The 15,372-nt window shown below is 36.1% G+C and overlaps 1 long non-coding RNA gene across 1 annotated transcript in view; it reads left to right on the forward strand.

Annotated features, from left to right (window-relative positions):
• The window catches only part of LOC105729386 (uncharacterized), a 306,201-nt gene that overhangs the window by 152,410 nt on the left and 138,419 nt on the right, over window positions 1–15,372 (forward strand). The window contains exon 3 of the long non-coding RNA XR_001110236.1: window positions 13,927–14,012. This is a non-coding gene — a long non-coding RNA (uncharacterized LOC105729386). The remainder of the gene's footprint in view (window positions 1–13,926; window positions 14,013–15,372) is intronic.

A 15,372-nucleotide genomic window follows, 5' to 3' on the forward strand; every position in this document is an offset into this window, starting at 1 on the left:
AATAATGAAATGAAGGAAGAAATAAAGATACTCTTTGAAACCAATGAGAATGGAGACACAATGTACCAAAATCTCAGGGACACATTTAAAGCAGTGTCTAGAGGAAAATTTATAGCACTAAATGCCCACAAGAGAAGTGAGGAAAGATGTAAAATCGACACCCTAATGCCACGATGAAAAGAACTAGAGGAGCAAGGTCAAACAAATTCAAAAGCTAGTAGAAGACAAGAAATAACTAGGATCAGAGCAGCACTGAAGGAGGTAGACACACAAAAAACCTTTCAAAAAAATCAATGAATCCAGGAGCTGGTTTTTTGAAAAGTTCAACAAAATAGATAGACCATTAGCCAGATTAATAAGAAAAGAGAGAAGAATCAAATAGATGCAAACAAAATGATAAAGGCCATTTCACCACCAATTCCATAGAAATGCAAACTACCATCAGAGAATACTATAAATACCTCTATGCAAATAAACCAGATAATCCAGAATAAATGGATAAATTCCTGGACACTTACACCCTCCCAAGACTAAACCAGAAAGAAGTCAGTTCCCTGAGCAGACCAATAACAAGTTCTGAAATTGAGGCAGCAATTAATAGCCTATCAACCAAAAAAAGTCTAGGACCAGACTGTTTCATAGCCGAATTCTACCAGAGGTACAAAGGGGAGCTAGTATCATTTCTTCTGAAACTAGTCCAAACAATAGAAATCTTCTCCAACTCATTGTATGAGACCAACATCATCCTGATAAAAAAAACCTGGTAGAGACATAATTAAAAAAGAAAATGTCAAGCCAATATGCCTGATGAACATCGATGTGAAAATCCTCAATAAAATACTAGCAAACCAAATCCAACAGCACATAAAAAGGCTTATACATCATGATTCAGTCAGCTTCATCCTTGGGATGCAAGGCTGGTTCAACATAAGCAAATCAGTCAATGTAATCCATCACATTAACAGTATCAAAGACAAAACCCACATGATTATTTCAGTAGATGCAGAGAAGGCCTTCAACAAAATTCAACAGCTCTTTATGCTAAAAACTCTCAATAAACTAGATATTGATGAAACATATCTCAAAATAATAAGAGCAATTTATGACAAACCCACAGCCAGTATTATACTGAATGGGCAAAAACTGGAAGCATTCTGTGTGAAAACCACCACAAGACAAGGATGCCTTCTCTCACCACTCCTGTTCAACATACATTCAAAGTTCTGACTAGAGCAAGCAGGCAAGAAAAAAAAAAAGCTTATTCAAATAAGAAAAGAGGAAGTCAAATTGTCTCTATTTGTAGATGATATGATTGTATATTTAGAAGACCCTATCATCTCAGCCCAAAAGCTCCCTAAACTGATAAACAACTTTAGCAAAGGCCCAGTATACAAAATCCATGTGCAAATATCACAATAATTCTTATACACCAATAACAGACAGAGAGCCAAATCATGAGTGAACTCCCATTCACAATTGCTACCATGAGAATTAAAAACCTAGGAATACAACTTAAAGGGATGTGAAGGACCTCTAAAGGAAAATTACAAACCACTGCTCAAGGAAATAAGAGAGAACACAAACAGATAGAAAAACATTCCATGCTCATGGTTAGGAAGAATCAATATCATGAAAATGGCCATACTGCCCAATGTAATCTATAGATTCAGTGTTATCCCCATCAAGCTACCATTGTTTTTCTTCACAGAATTGGAAAAAAAACAGCTTTAAATTTCACATGGAACCAAAAAAGAGCCTGCATAACGAAGACAATTACGAACAACAAACAAACAAAAAAAGCTGGAGGCATCATGCTACCTGATTTCAAACTGTGCTACAAGGGTACAGTAATCAAAACAGCATGGCAATAAACATGTGTGCATGTGTCTTTATAATAGAATGATTTATAATCCTTTGGGTATATGCCCAGTAATGGGGTTGCTGGGTCAAATGATATTTCTATTTCTAGATCCTTGAGGAATCACCACACTGTCTTCCACAATGGTTGAACTAATTTACACTCCCACCAACAGTGTAAAGCATTCCTATTTCTCCACATCCTCTCCAGCATCTGTTGTCTCCTGACTTTTTAATGATCACTATTCTACCTGGCCTAAGGTGGTATCTCAATGTGGTTTTGATTTGCATTGCTCTAATGACCAGTGATGATGAGCTTTTTTCATATGCTTGTTGGCTGCATAAATGTCTCCTTTTGAGAAGTATCTGTTCATATCCTTTGCCCACTTTTTGATGTTTTTTTCCCTGTAAATTTGTTTCAGTTATTTGTAGATTCTGGATATTAGCCCTTTGTCAGGTGGGTAAACTGCAAAAATTTTATCCCATTCTGTAGGTTGCCTGTTCACTCTGATTGCAGTTTCTTTATGTATTTTCTAGCCTGACTAACTCAGCTACCTGTTTCTGTGACTTCAGCTATCAGTTTCAAATACATTAATTCCCACATAGTATCTAGAGCTCTTAAACATTTCCTTCTTCTTCTGGGATTAGTTCTTAATCTCCAACTCCCCCTTAGAATATTTCCATTTGCTAGTTAAGAGACACCTAAATTCCATGTGTCCCAAATTCCTCCAGTAGAAACTCTTGAACCCATGATTTCTGTTAGTGACATCATCTTTCACTGTCTCAGCTCTGCATCTCCAAATCCTCCTTATCCTTTGTTTCTCTTTCTCATATTTTTTTAGCACCAAATCCAGGTCATTCTTTTTCACTGTGAATTTCTCCAAATACTTCTTTTTTCTTCCCATGATCACCTTTGTTAGCCTTTGTAGACTCTCATAATAGCTCACCAACACTGTGGTGGTGTCGCCTTTACTGGTCTCCTTTTCTTTCTCCCCTGACTCCAGTTCATCCTCCACACAGCCAGAGCAGCCTTCCTGAAATACCCGTCTCATCATGGTTTATGCTTGTGGAATACTCTAGTGCTTTTCTTTTATTGTCCAGGGAGTAGAGTAAAATGGTCACAGTCTCAGACTCAAGTATTTACAAAAGTCTAGCCCCACCCTGTTTTCAGTTGCCCCTTGTATTACTTCTCAACAAAAGTCCTTCCTCTCCAGCCACGCTAATTGATTGGCCTGCAAAATCATATTTCTTCTTTCTTATGTTGTGCCTTTTCTTCCATTTTTCTCAGACTTAGAATTCCCTACTGTGTGCCCCCTAGAAAGGATTTAGTATATATTTACAAGACTCTTTGTTTTTATAGACTCTTTTCTTTTTTCAACATGTATTTTAGTGTGCATCTAAATGGATCATAACTCTGCTGTTATTGATGGAAACTGAAGAAGTGTCTTTGTGACGAACTCCCTCATGACTAGTTCTTGTTTTGTGGTGTATTAGAACACTGGACTGCCAAGTACCCTCTCACAATAAGTGCTCTCGGAGCATATAGAGAACTTCATTTTGTTCATTTTCTTCTCCCCTGACAATGTTTCTAGACAAAATAGGCACCCAGTGCATTTTTGTTGATGAATAAGCTGTGCCTTGGACAAAATCTTACCCTTCTGAGATTCAGTCTTCTCATTTGTGAAAGGAAGAATAGAAAATGGTGTATCACTGAGGAAATGCCATTATTCTGGTCATTGCGCACATGTATTTTCTTCAGCCATGCATGGTTGGCTAACTTTTAATACCCATATCTAGTATGTTACATGATCTTTGCAGAAAGACCTTTAAATTTTCAGTAGATGTGGGTTGACTTGATTTTCAGCATCTTAAGCTTATTACAGATCTTATTTGGGCAAATTATTGTTCTTCTATTCCCCCTTTTAAATCATCATAGAAAACTTTTTCTTGTCTATGAAAGAAAGCCAATCGAGACCATTTATAATGCATTGCATCTATCTCAGAATTATCTTCAGACACATTAAGTTTATTTACATTTACCTCTTGAGGGCAGTTTTAGGAAAGAAAACATTAGGCTCTTTCTTAAATGATATTCATCTCTCCAGTAATACCCAATACACCAAAGTTGCCCAGCCCTTTACATGCTGAGAGGCATGTTGGCACAGAGTAGGCATGTCTTATCACAGAGAATTAAAGTGATAGCAAATTCGGTCAATGAACTAAAAGTCCCATCTCCATCACAAGTGACTTAAATATGTGTAAAGTTCAGAAGAGGCTGTTGTGGCAGTACACTTCAGAACTAAATGCCACAGTGGGAACACAGTAGATTGTGACTGGCATTGGGTTCCAGGCGTTTTTATGCTAGGTATTGAGTCTCTGCATATTAGTATTATCATGAGCTCAGGGATTAAAACACAAATAAGAATGAATCCACAATTATGTTGATAAGATAAAACATACACATTTCTCTCATACATGACAGAAAGTCAGGCATATATACAAATCAGTTCCTCTACAAATTTAAGATTTCTAACTTCAGCAGGATCCTCAAATTGAACTGATTGTGGCAATTTTATCTCTCACTCTTTGTGGTAATCAGTCCAGACTCTCATCCCTTTCCTGTTTCCCTCCATTGCTCAGTGTCAGCAGATGATTTTATTTTTAACTTCACAGAGGGAATAGAGGCCACTACATGGGGTGATTCTGTTAAATTCTAACTTTCCCTCCACTCCATGCTAATGCTGACATCTTTCATTCCTGTTTAAAGGGATGAGGGTGGTGCCCAATTCCAGGCTGGCTACGTGGCTCTGTAGTATATTCATAAAACCATCCGTCTTTAGAACTGTGGATCTCAACTCAAGCTGCACATTAGAATGACCTGGGATGCTTTTATACAAAGCTGACACTGATGCCCCATCTTTGGCTAACAGAATCTCTGAGGTGAAGCTCAGGTATATGGTTTTATGAGAAAGCAGGGTTTACAAACCAGTCCTCAGCCTAAAAAATCCACAGGAGTAAGCATCTTGTTTGTGTGTTCAAAACTGTTCCACTTAATATACTGCAGGGCATCTGACTCAGAGTCAACGCTTGATGTGTATTTTTATCTAGCTCTATCGCCATCTTCTCCTCATCCACTGGCTCCTTATCCTCAGGGGACTTACATTACTTCCCAACAACAGCTTCTCTCAACTACTGTCTTCTCTCTCTTTCCTTCACAGTCTCTCCCAGTCATTATTTCAGTTTTGAAAACTGGCTTCTACTCTCACTGCTCCACTAATACTGCTCTCATCTGAGTTCTCCATGATCACTTTCACTCCTTATCTTTCTTAGCCTTTTGCTGCTCTTGATACACCATTGGTGACTTCTGCCTCTTTTTTTTTTTTTTTTCTGAGACAAGGTCTTGCTCTGTTGCCCAGGCTGGAGTGCAGTCGCACAATCATGGCTAACTGCAGCCTCACATTCCTGGGCTCAAGGGGATCCCCCCGCCTCAGCCTCCTGAGTAGCTAATTTTTCATTTTTACCTTTTAAGACTCTCCTGCTTCCTTGTCTTCAGTGTCATCACTAGATTGCTTCCTCCTCATGTCTCCTTTACTATTCCCCCTCCTTTGCTCCTTAAATGGCACTATTCCCTTGAATTTCATTTTCTTTTCTTCTTACTCTTCATCTCCTTTTTAAAGCATTTTCATTGGTTTTTAAGCTTCTTTGAAAATATTGTGAAATCCATGGACCCTTTCTCCAGGAATATAAAATTTGGATGTAAATTCAAAAGTTGGCACCTGACTTCAGTAGGTTCATGGACTGCTGTTGTCTTCCATGTTTATCAACAGGACAAATGTAATTAAACCTAAGAAAACTGGAAAAAAATATAGGATGATGGCAAAAGTCCCTGAGGAATGGGGAGGTGGGTTTATAAAAAATCTTGACATTATAATTGTATGAAGATATTATACTTACCAAGTCAAATATAGAAACTTTATATCCAGGATTCCAAAAAAGCTAACTGCTAAAATCTCTGTTCAGCTTTCTTTCTCCTAAAATTACAAGATTTCCCTATCAACCCAGATATGTATTGCTGAAATATGAAATGTCACATCTAGTTTCTGATCTTGTGTGGACTTGTTCTCTAACTTAAATACATTCAATCTTCATTATTCACAGATTCCTTATTTGTGAATTTTACCTACTCACTAAAATTTTTATGATCCTAAAATCACATTTTTTCAGCACTTTCCTCATTGTTTATAGGCAGGTGGAGAGCAGCAAAAAATTTGAGTTGCTTCATGTGCATATTCCTAACTGAGATGAAACAAGGTTATATTTTGCTTTTTTTTCAGCTTTTATACTGTAAACAAGTGGTCTTTTCACAGGACAGCTAGTAGCGTAGTTTTTGCATTTTTGTGTTTTTTTCTTGGCAATTTTGTGTCTAAACTGGCTCCTAAGCCTAGTGTTCCTAAGGGCTAGAAGGCTATGATATGCCTTATGGAGAAAATACTTGGGTTGGATAAGCTTTATTCAGGCATGAGTTATAGTGTTATTTTCCTGAGTTTAATGTTAGTGAATCAACAATATATATTAAATAAGGAGTCTTTAAGCAGAAACACACATAATACAAGGTGAGTATTTATCTGTCAAGGAAAGTGTTGTTATTGGAGGCTGGTAGGAACCTAACCCTATATTTAGCCTAGAAGCAGTGCTTCAGTGTTCACGAATTCAGCATTCATGGAGACTTTCTAAAATGTAGCTACTGCAAATAATGAGAATCCACTGGATATGCAAACTTGTAAAAGTAGTCTTAATGGCAAGCTAACCTTGACATAAGTAATAATCACAGAAAAATGTTTCTTTTCATATATATATATACTATTATGATTATACTTGAGTGAATTTTACTATATATAAAACAAAAGTGTAAAAATTAATCTATAACTGCTATAGTGATTTTTAAATTCAGGAAGCATCTGAATACTCATCAAGCCAAATTGTAATTGTAAATGATGATAAGCACAAAGAGGTGAATAGTTTATACCTCAATTATAAGAATTGAAATGTTTACTGTTTCATTAGTATATACTTAACCTCAAGGGTTTTAACTATTTCTTACCTAGAAACCTAGCAGCTCATTGCTTTGTTCACTGAATGTGAGGGCCCTTTGGTCTGGCAAAGCTGGAATGTTTAAGATGTTACAGAACAGACACTTTTTGAAAGACATATGTGTGGCCAACAAGCATATATAAAAAAGCTTAGTATCATTGATCATTAGAGAAATGCAAATCAAAACAACAATGAGATTCCATTTTACACCAGTCAGAATGGCATTATTAATACGTTTAACAAAAACGGATGGCAGCAAGGTTGTGGTGATAACAGAACACTTATTCACTGTTGGTGGGAGTGTAGATTAGTTCAACGATTGTGGAAAGTAATGTGGCAATTTCTCAAAGAGCTAAAAACAGAAATAGCATTTGATCCAGCAATCCCATTACTGAGGATATACCCAAAAGAATATAAATTGTTCTGTCGTAAAGACACATGCACAAGTATGTTCACTGCAGCATATTCACAATGACAAAGACATGGAACCAATCTAAATGCCCATTAATGGTAAGAAAATGTGGTACATATACACCATGAAATGCTATGCAGCCATAAAAAAGAATGAGATCATAAAGAACATGGATGGAGCTGGAGGCCATTATTCTCAGCAAACTAACACAGGAACAGAAAACCAAATTCCACATGTTCTCACTTGATAGTGGGAGCTAAATGATGAGAATTCATGGACACAAAGAGGGGAACAACAGACCCTGGGACCTACCTGAGGGTGGGGGTCAGAGGAGGAAGAAGATCAAAAAGATAACTCTTGGGTACTAGGCTTAGAACCTGGGTGATTAAATAATCCGTATACCAAAACCCATGACACAAGTTTACCTATATAACAAACCTGCGCATGTACCCCAAACCTAAAAGTTAAAAAGATGTTACAACTAGTGACACATTTAAAGATGACTTTAATGAGAGTGTTATTTTCTATATAGACAGAAAAATGTTGCATATACCTTATTTCTTTCCTTACTACTTGTAGAAATGTTCACACTTTTATCAAGGCTCACTACTCCTCCACATTAGTAACTACATTTGTGGTTGGTTTCATGAATTACCCTATATTTTAATTTAGTTCAATTAATATACTTATTAAATATATTAAATATATGTTAAGTATATATCTTGTACATAATTTGATAACCATATCAGTTATAATGCCAATGAAGAAGAAACCATTGAAAATTTTTTTGGAAGCTCTTATTTTCATTCAAATATTAATCTCGTTTACTTTATTCTAAATATATAGTGAAATATTATTTGGCCATAAAGGAAATCACTTACTAATTGATACATGCAGTAGTACTGATAAACTAAAACACTGTGTTAAGTGAAAGCAGCTAGTCCAAAGGATTGCATGGTGCATAATTCCATTGTGTGACATGCCAATGATAAGGAAATCTATGGAGATAAAGTAAATTAGTGGTTGCCTAGGGCTTGGGCAGAAATGTGTAGTGATGCTAATAGGGGTAGAGTTCCTTTCAGTAGTAATGAAAATGTACTAAAATTATGGCGATGGTTAAACAATCTTGTGAATGTACTAAAAACTAATTGTGTACTTTAAATGAATGAATAAATTATATATCAATAAAGCTGTTATAAAAAAGATTTAATGAAAATATAAATCACATTTTTCTACAGTTTACCCAAACTTCAAGTATAAAGTAAAAAAAGAAAAAAATGCTTTCATGAGCTCTTCTGGCAAAATCTACTAGACCCCTGCCTCTAGAAAGAGTCAAGATGGCAATAATGGATGGTTTTCTTATAATTAAATGAACTTCACCTATAGCCTCCACATTACTTGGAAAATAGTTCTGTAAATAATTTTTGAAGCTCCTTTTGCACCTTTATGTTAGAAAGTAGATACAAATTTTCTGTCTGGACCAAAATTTGTCTATAGTTTTTAATGCCTAGAATAAGACTGAGAGATAAATATATCCTAGGGCTCTACCACATCGAATTAAAAGCATTTTTATGAACTAGCCAGTTACCCAAACTATCCTTAGGGACAAATGAATATTTGGTTTCTTAAAAAAATTATGATATAGAACTCATGTATTTTATCTAAAAGAATGTTAGCTTTCATCTGGTAAATTTACTTCAACTGGAATTCTCTTTTCTATGGTTTCCAAAGGTTTTTAATTTAACAACTCACTTTTTTTTCAATCAGTGATTTTCTGTTTCTCTCATCAGCCTAACATTGCTACACCAAGAAATGAAAAACAGTTTGGAATTTCAGTAACATAGAAACAGTGAAAAACAAAGTAAATTATTTTCTCATTTTTTTTTGTCTGAGAAACATATGTATGATATTTATATTGGACTAACACAGAAGATAACTGACATTAACATATGGCTCTGCAATGGACAGCTATGAATGCTCAATTGATTTGAATCAGTTATTAACACTTCGGGAAAATGTAGGTTGATGGTTCTCAAATGCATAATCCCTGAAACCAATATGTATACCCATGAACATTGTGAAACATCTCACAATGTTGTCATTGGACCATGTGAATCTGAGATTCTTATGTAAAAGGTAAATTTGTGAGCTTCACTCAAGATTTTTTTTTTTTTTTTTGAGACGGAGTTTCGCTCGTTACCCATGCTGGAGTGCAATGGCGCGATCTCGGCTCACTGCAACCTCCGCCTCCTGGGTTCAGGCAATTCTCCTGCCTCAGCCTCCTGAGTAGCTGGGATTACAGGCACGCGCCACCATGCCCAGCTAGTTTTTTTTTTGTATTAGTAGAGACGGGGTTTCACCATGTTGACCAGGATGGTCTCGATCTCTTGACCTCGTGATCCACCCACCTCGGCCTCCCAAAGTGCTGGGATTACAGGCTTGAGCCACCGCGCCCGGCCCCACTCAAGATTTTTAAAGTAAAATCATTAGAATGATATCAATAGATACAGAAAAAGCACTTGATAAAATCTAATACCCATTTATTATAAGATGAGACTATAGCTGGACTTTGGAGAGAAGCAGCTTGACTTCAGAGGGACATCTTGACAGTTTAACTTTGGAGAAGAATCTGGCCTGAAGTCCAGAAGAGACAGCTGGACATCAGGGGAAGATTACCCACCTGCCTCATCCCCTTTTCAGCTGGACTTCAGGGGAAGATTACCTACCTGCCCTGTCCCCTTTTCAGCTCCCCTTCCTACTGAGAGCCACTTTCGTTGGCAATAAAATCCCCAGCATCTACCATCCTTCAATTTGTTTGAGTGACCTCATTTTTCCTGGATACTGGACAAGAGCTTGGGAGTCATGAGTGTGGATACAAAAGGCTGTCACAGTGTCCCTTTGCCCTCACTGGCGGAGGGCAGCCATCTCATGCAAAAAGGCAAAGGGCCCACTAAGCTGTTAACACTTAAGCCATCCATAGATGGCAGAGCTAAAATAAAGCTGTGACACATGCCCTCTGGGGCTTCAAGAGTCCCAGGCATCCCTGCCTGGATGCTGCCACAGGGCCTACACAGAGTTCACTCCTGCTGGTGCCCAAAAGCAGCCAGCTGGATCCCATACTCTCTTACCTATTTGCTCGCTCCCACATGAGGTCGAGCGCGGTGAGCTGAGTAAATGGAATTTGTTTCTGCCAGTTCCCAAAAGCGCTTGCTCCCATTCCTGCACTTGTTTGCTCACATGCTCCTTCCCGTAAGGAGTTGAGAGTGGTAGGCTGAGTGAACAAGGCACCCCGTCACAAGTCTCATGAAGGTGTCAGGGAAATATCCTGCTTCAAAGGTACTGAGACTTCTAATGTACACCTAGCTCCACACATGCATAGCCTCACCCATTTCAACATCTCACAAAAGAGTGGTATATTAGTTACAATTGAGCCCACACTGACACATCATTATCTCCCAAAGTCCATAGTTTACGTTAGTATTTACTCTTGGTATGTACATTCTATGCGTTTGAAAAAATGTGTAATGACAGATACCCACCATTCAACAGAGTAATTTCACTGCCTTAAAAATCACCTGTGCTCTAACTATTCATCTCTCCCTCCTGCCAACCCTGAAAATCACTGACCCTTTTGCTGTCTATATAGTTTTGCCTTTTCCATGTCACATAGCTAGAATCATGCAGTATGTATCCTTTGAAGATTGGATTCTTTCATTTAGTAATATGCATTTTAAGTTTTCTCCACTTCCTTTCATGGCTTGATAGCTCATTTCTTTGTAGTACTGAATAATATACAATTGTCTCGATATGCTATAGTTTATTTTCCCATTCACTTGCTGAAGGATATCTTTGTTGCTTCCGAGTTGTGGCAATTTTGAATAAAGCTGCTGTAAACATCCATGTGCAGGCTTTTGTGTAGACAGAAGTTTTTGATTCCTTTGGGTAAATATCAAGAAGCACAACTGCTATGTAATATAGGAAGACTATATTTAGTTTTGTAAGAAGCCACTAAATTGTCTTTCGAAGCAGCTGTACCATTTTGTATTCCCACTAGCAATGAATATGAGTTCCTGTTATTCCATTTCTTTGTCAGCATTTGGTATTGTCAGTATTCTGGATTTTAACCACTTCAGTACTTGTGTAGTGGTATGTCACTGTGGTTTGAATTTGCATTTCCCTGATGATACATGATATGAAGAATCTTTGTAAATACTTATTTGCCATCTGTATCTTCATTGGTGAAGTGTCTGTTCAGATCTTTTGCCCATTTTTTAATTTGGTCATTTTCTTACTGTTGAGTTTTAAGTTCTTTTTATGTTTTGGATAACAGGCCTTTTTCAGATGAGTCTTTTACAAATGTTTTTTCCAGTCTGTGGTTTCTCTTTTTCTTCTTTTGACAGTGTCATTTTCAGAGCAGAAATTTTTAATTTTAATGAAGTCTAGCTTATCGATTATTTTTTTCATGGATCATGGCTTTGGTGTTGTACCTAAAAAGCAATCACCATACCCAACGTGATGAAAGATTTCTCTTATGTCATCTCCTACAAGTTTTATGCTTTTGTGTTAACATTTACATAGGTGATGCATTTTAAGTTACTTTAAGTAAGGCATATAAAGTCTATGTCTAGATTCCTTTTTTTCATGTGAATATCCAGTTGTTACAGCACCATTTGTTGAAAGTCTATCTTGACTCCATTTTATTGCCTTTGCCCCTTTACTGTATTTGCTTAGCTGAATATATCTATGTGGGTTTTTTTTCCTTGGTTTTCTAGCATGTTCCCTTGTTGTATTTGTCTGTTTTTTGCAAATACTTGATTATCTTGATTACTGTAGATTTAAAGTCTTGCAGTTAAGTGATGTCAGTGTTCCAACTTCGTTTTGGCTGTGGTGGCTTTGTTTTGGCTTTGTTTGGTATTGTGTTGGCTGTTGTGGGTCTTTTGACTCTCCATATAAACTTTAGAATTAGTTTGTTGATATCCACAAAATAACTTAGTAGGATTTTAATTGGACCAAAGTCAATCTTTAAAAATCTATCAAAAATAATCAGAAAATAAAAATAATTGGGATGGTATCTGTAGACAACCTATATGTCAAGCATCAGCAAACTTTTTCTGTGAGGGCCAAACAGTAAAAATTTTAGGCTTCATGGGTCACAAATTGTCTTTGTTGCATATTATTCTATATTTCTTAAGCAATCACTTAAAAATGTAAAAATTTTTAGTCCAAAGACCATAAAGAAAAAAAAGCAGCAGGTTGGATTAGATCTACAGGTCATAGTTTGCTACTCTTTGGACTGTGTAATTAGAAAAACTGGCCTTGTAAAACAAAATTCTAAATGCTAATGTTGCAAGCAAAATCTATGAAATATCCTAGGACTGCTTCTTGGTTTAACAAATAACACATTGGAAATGTGTATTTGAAACTACTACTTAAAATGGTATTGCCAATCAGTATGTTAATAACCACTCCCTCAACACCCTCCAGATAGCAATGCTGGAAAAAATATTTTAAAATACATATTTAAAGTATCTAAATGCTACTTTACCATGGTAATGGACTGGAGAGAGGAAAAACACTAACCCAGGAAAGTGAAAGTCAAATTTTATGAAATAGAGCCAGTAAACTCAATAAACAAGTGAATTATCTGAAGAAATACAAAAATTAAAGCAATCTTTCAAAAAAGATTTGTAAAATAGGTATTTAAAAAATCCTAAAAGGGATATGGAAATAAGTTTTAAAAAAGAAAAAGGAATTATGAAATGCAAACAGATAAATGAGACTCAATAACAGGATTAGCAGAAAAAGAGCCAATTAGAAATCCTGGCATTGAAAATTATGGTCATTTTAAAATTAACAAGTGAACATAGCTAAAGAGATAATGAATAGCAAGACCTAGAAAAAACATTGAGAGCTTAAAAAAAGTGAGAGTTAAGTTAAAGACATGGATCAGAAGAGAGGTCGAGGAGTTCCAACATATTCCTGATATATATTCACATAAGAAAAGTAACAATGGAAAAGAGACAGGATTTGAAGAATTAATGAGAATTTCTTCTGAGCTGAAGGAAGATAAATTCTCATATAGTGATCCAAGTAATAAAAATGCTAGTAAAAATAAATTCAACTCTGTATGCATTATAATATCATCACTACTCTATATGACACCTTTATGTGAAGTAGAAAACAGTGCCCTCTGGCAGATGCTGTTCTTTAATTTTATGATTTGAGTGAGTGACCCATGGCCTGGTTTCCAGCCCTCACTTGCTTTCTTAGCTGTATTCGTTTGCAAAGGGCAAGAATTACACAAGTGCACATGGTTTGGCTCTAGGTGCAATATGATAGAATCTAACTATGTATGAATTGTTTTAAAGATTTCCTACAAAGTAGCAATAATTAAACTGACTGTAGATGTTTTCATTACTGACAATATATGCTAGGAGGTAACAGAATAAAATTTTTAAATGCTGAGGAAAAAACTCAACCTGAGATTATACAAAACAAAGTTATTATTCAAAAGAGAGAATGAAACTAAGTTTTGCACAAAGACTAATAGAATTTACCTCTTACAGATTCTTGCTGAGAGAACTACAAAAGGATGGACTCCAGCAAAAGGAAAAGTGAATCTAAGGAATGGAGTGGGATATAAGCAATAGTGGTGAGTAAAAATAGTAGTAAAATATGTACATTTAGTTCTAATATAAATCAGTGATTTTTATTGAAAAAAAAAGTTAGGTCAGCTGAATTTATTTCAGCTAAACTCTCTGCCTGTGGTTTCAACTATTTTCAGTTTAGTGATTCATTCTTATTTAAGTATTACCTGTCTGTTTCTCTCACTAGCCCACCACCACTACACTAAGAAAACATAATAGGTACTCAAAAAATATTTCTCCAGTGAATAAATGTATTTTCATTTGAATTTTAAGAACAGTTTTTGATGAGAGATAGCATTTTCTTGAGATTAAGTATCTGAAAATATGCTATAGTTTTAGCTCTACTTTAATCAATCTTTGTTCTGAAACAAAATGCTACAGCTTCTTTAGACTCTGCTTTCTCACTGAAATTGAGGATGATGATATACACCTTATTAATTCCCCAAGAAGTTGAGGTTAAAAAAAGGTAAAGTGCATGACTGGATAATATGTTTGAGATTCATTTTTTCATCTATTTATATGCCTCATTGTCTAGTGGCCAGATACAAATTTAATGCTTCATTGAAAGTATATCCAAAGCAGAATGCAAAAGTAGTTTGCAAGGTCTCCTGTATTTCCTTTCAGAAAATTAAGCAAGGATTAAAAAGAAGAGTAAATGAGAGAGACCAGAGAAATTCTAAGAACCTAGGCAAGGGTCCTCTCAGCAGGAAGCTGTAAGACCATGGTAAACAATATTTGCATGGTATCCTTAGGCACACTGTACCAAAGGCAGCCTCAAAAATATTTTTTTATGTGATTGTTGCCGAGAACTACCATACCAGAATGGGCTACATGGACAGAGAATGGATATCAAAAAATGGAACCAAGTATTTGAGGGCCTTCCCCCAAACACTTTAGGGCTACATTTGATTCTGAGACCCTGAATGGAGTCTTTAGGGGATTGAGATGTGAATGACAATGCTCAAGAATGGCAAACTGGATTTTTCATCTATCTCAGTGTGCAAATAAGTTGATTTGAAAATCTGTGAACTGTACTGTATTGTCAGATGGGAATGTCAATTCTTCCTGAATTAAGATGTGAGTTTGGCACAATTCCAGTCCAGAGTATTGTATCCTTTGTTTGTTTTTACCATAAGACAGTTATAAAAAAGAAGCTGAATGATACATTAATGTTAAAAGTCAGACTTTTGGTGAAAAGTGGTCTTGGTCTCAAAATAGGCATTCACTTGGTACTTCCTAATAAGTCAGCTGTTGAAAAAGTCCAGGTTCCATTTATGTTCTGTTATCTTTTCATCTGGAGTTTTTGATTATTGAAACTGGTGGTGTGGCTACTTGCTGATAGTGAGCTGCCACAAAATGTATGTG

The sequence above is a fragment of the Aotus nancymaae genome, unplaced genomic scaffold (assembly GCF_030222135.1).
Source record: "Aotus nancymaae isolate 86718 unplaced genomic scaffold, 86718_ANA_hifiasm-v0.15.2.pri h1tg000014l, whole genome shotgun sequence".
NCBI lineage: Eukaryota > Metazoa > Chordata > Mammalia > Primates > Aotidae > Aotus > Aotus nancymaae.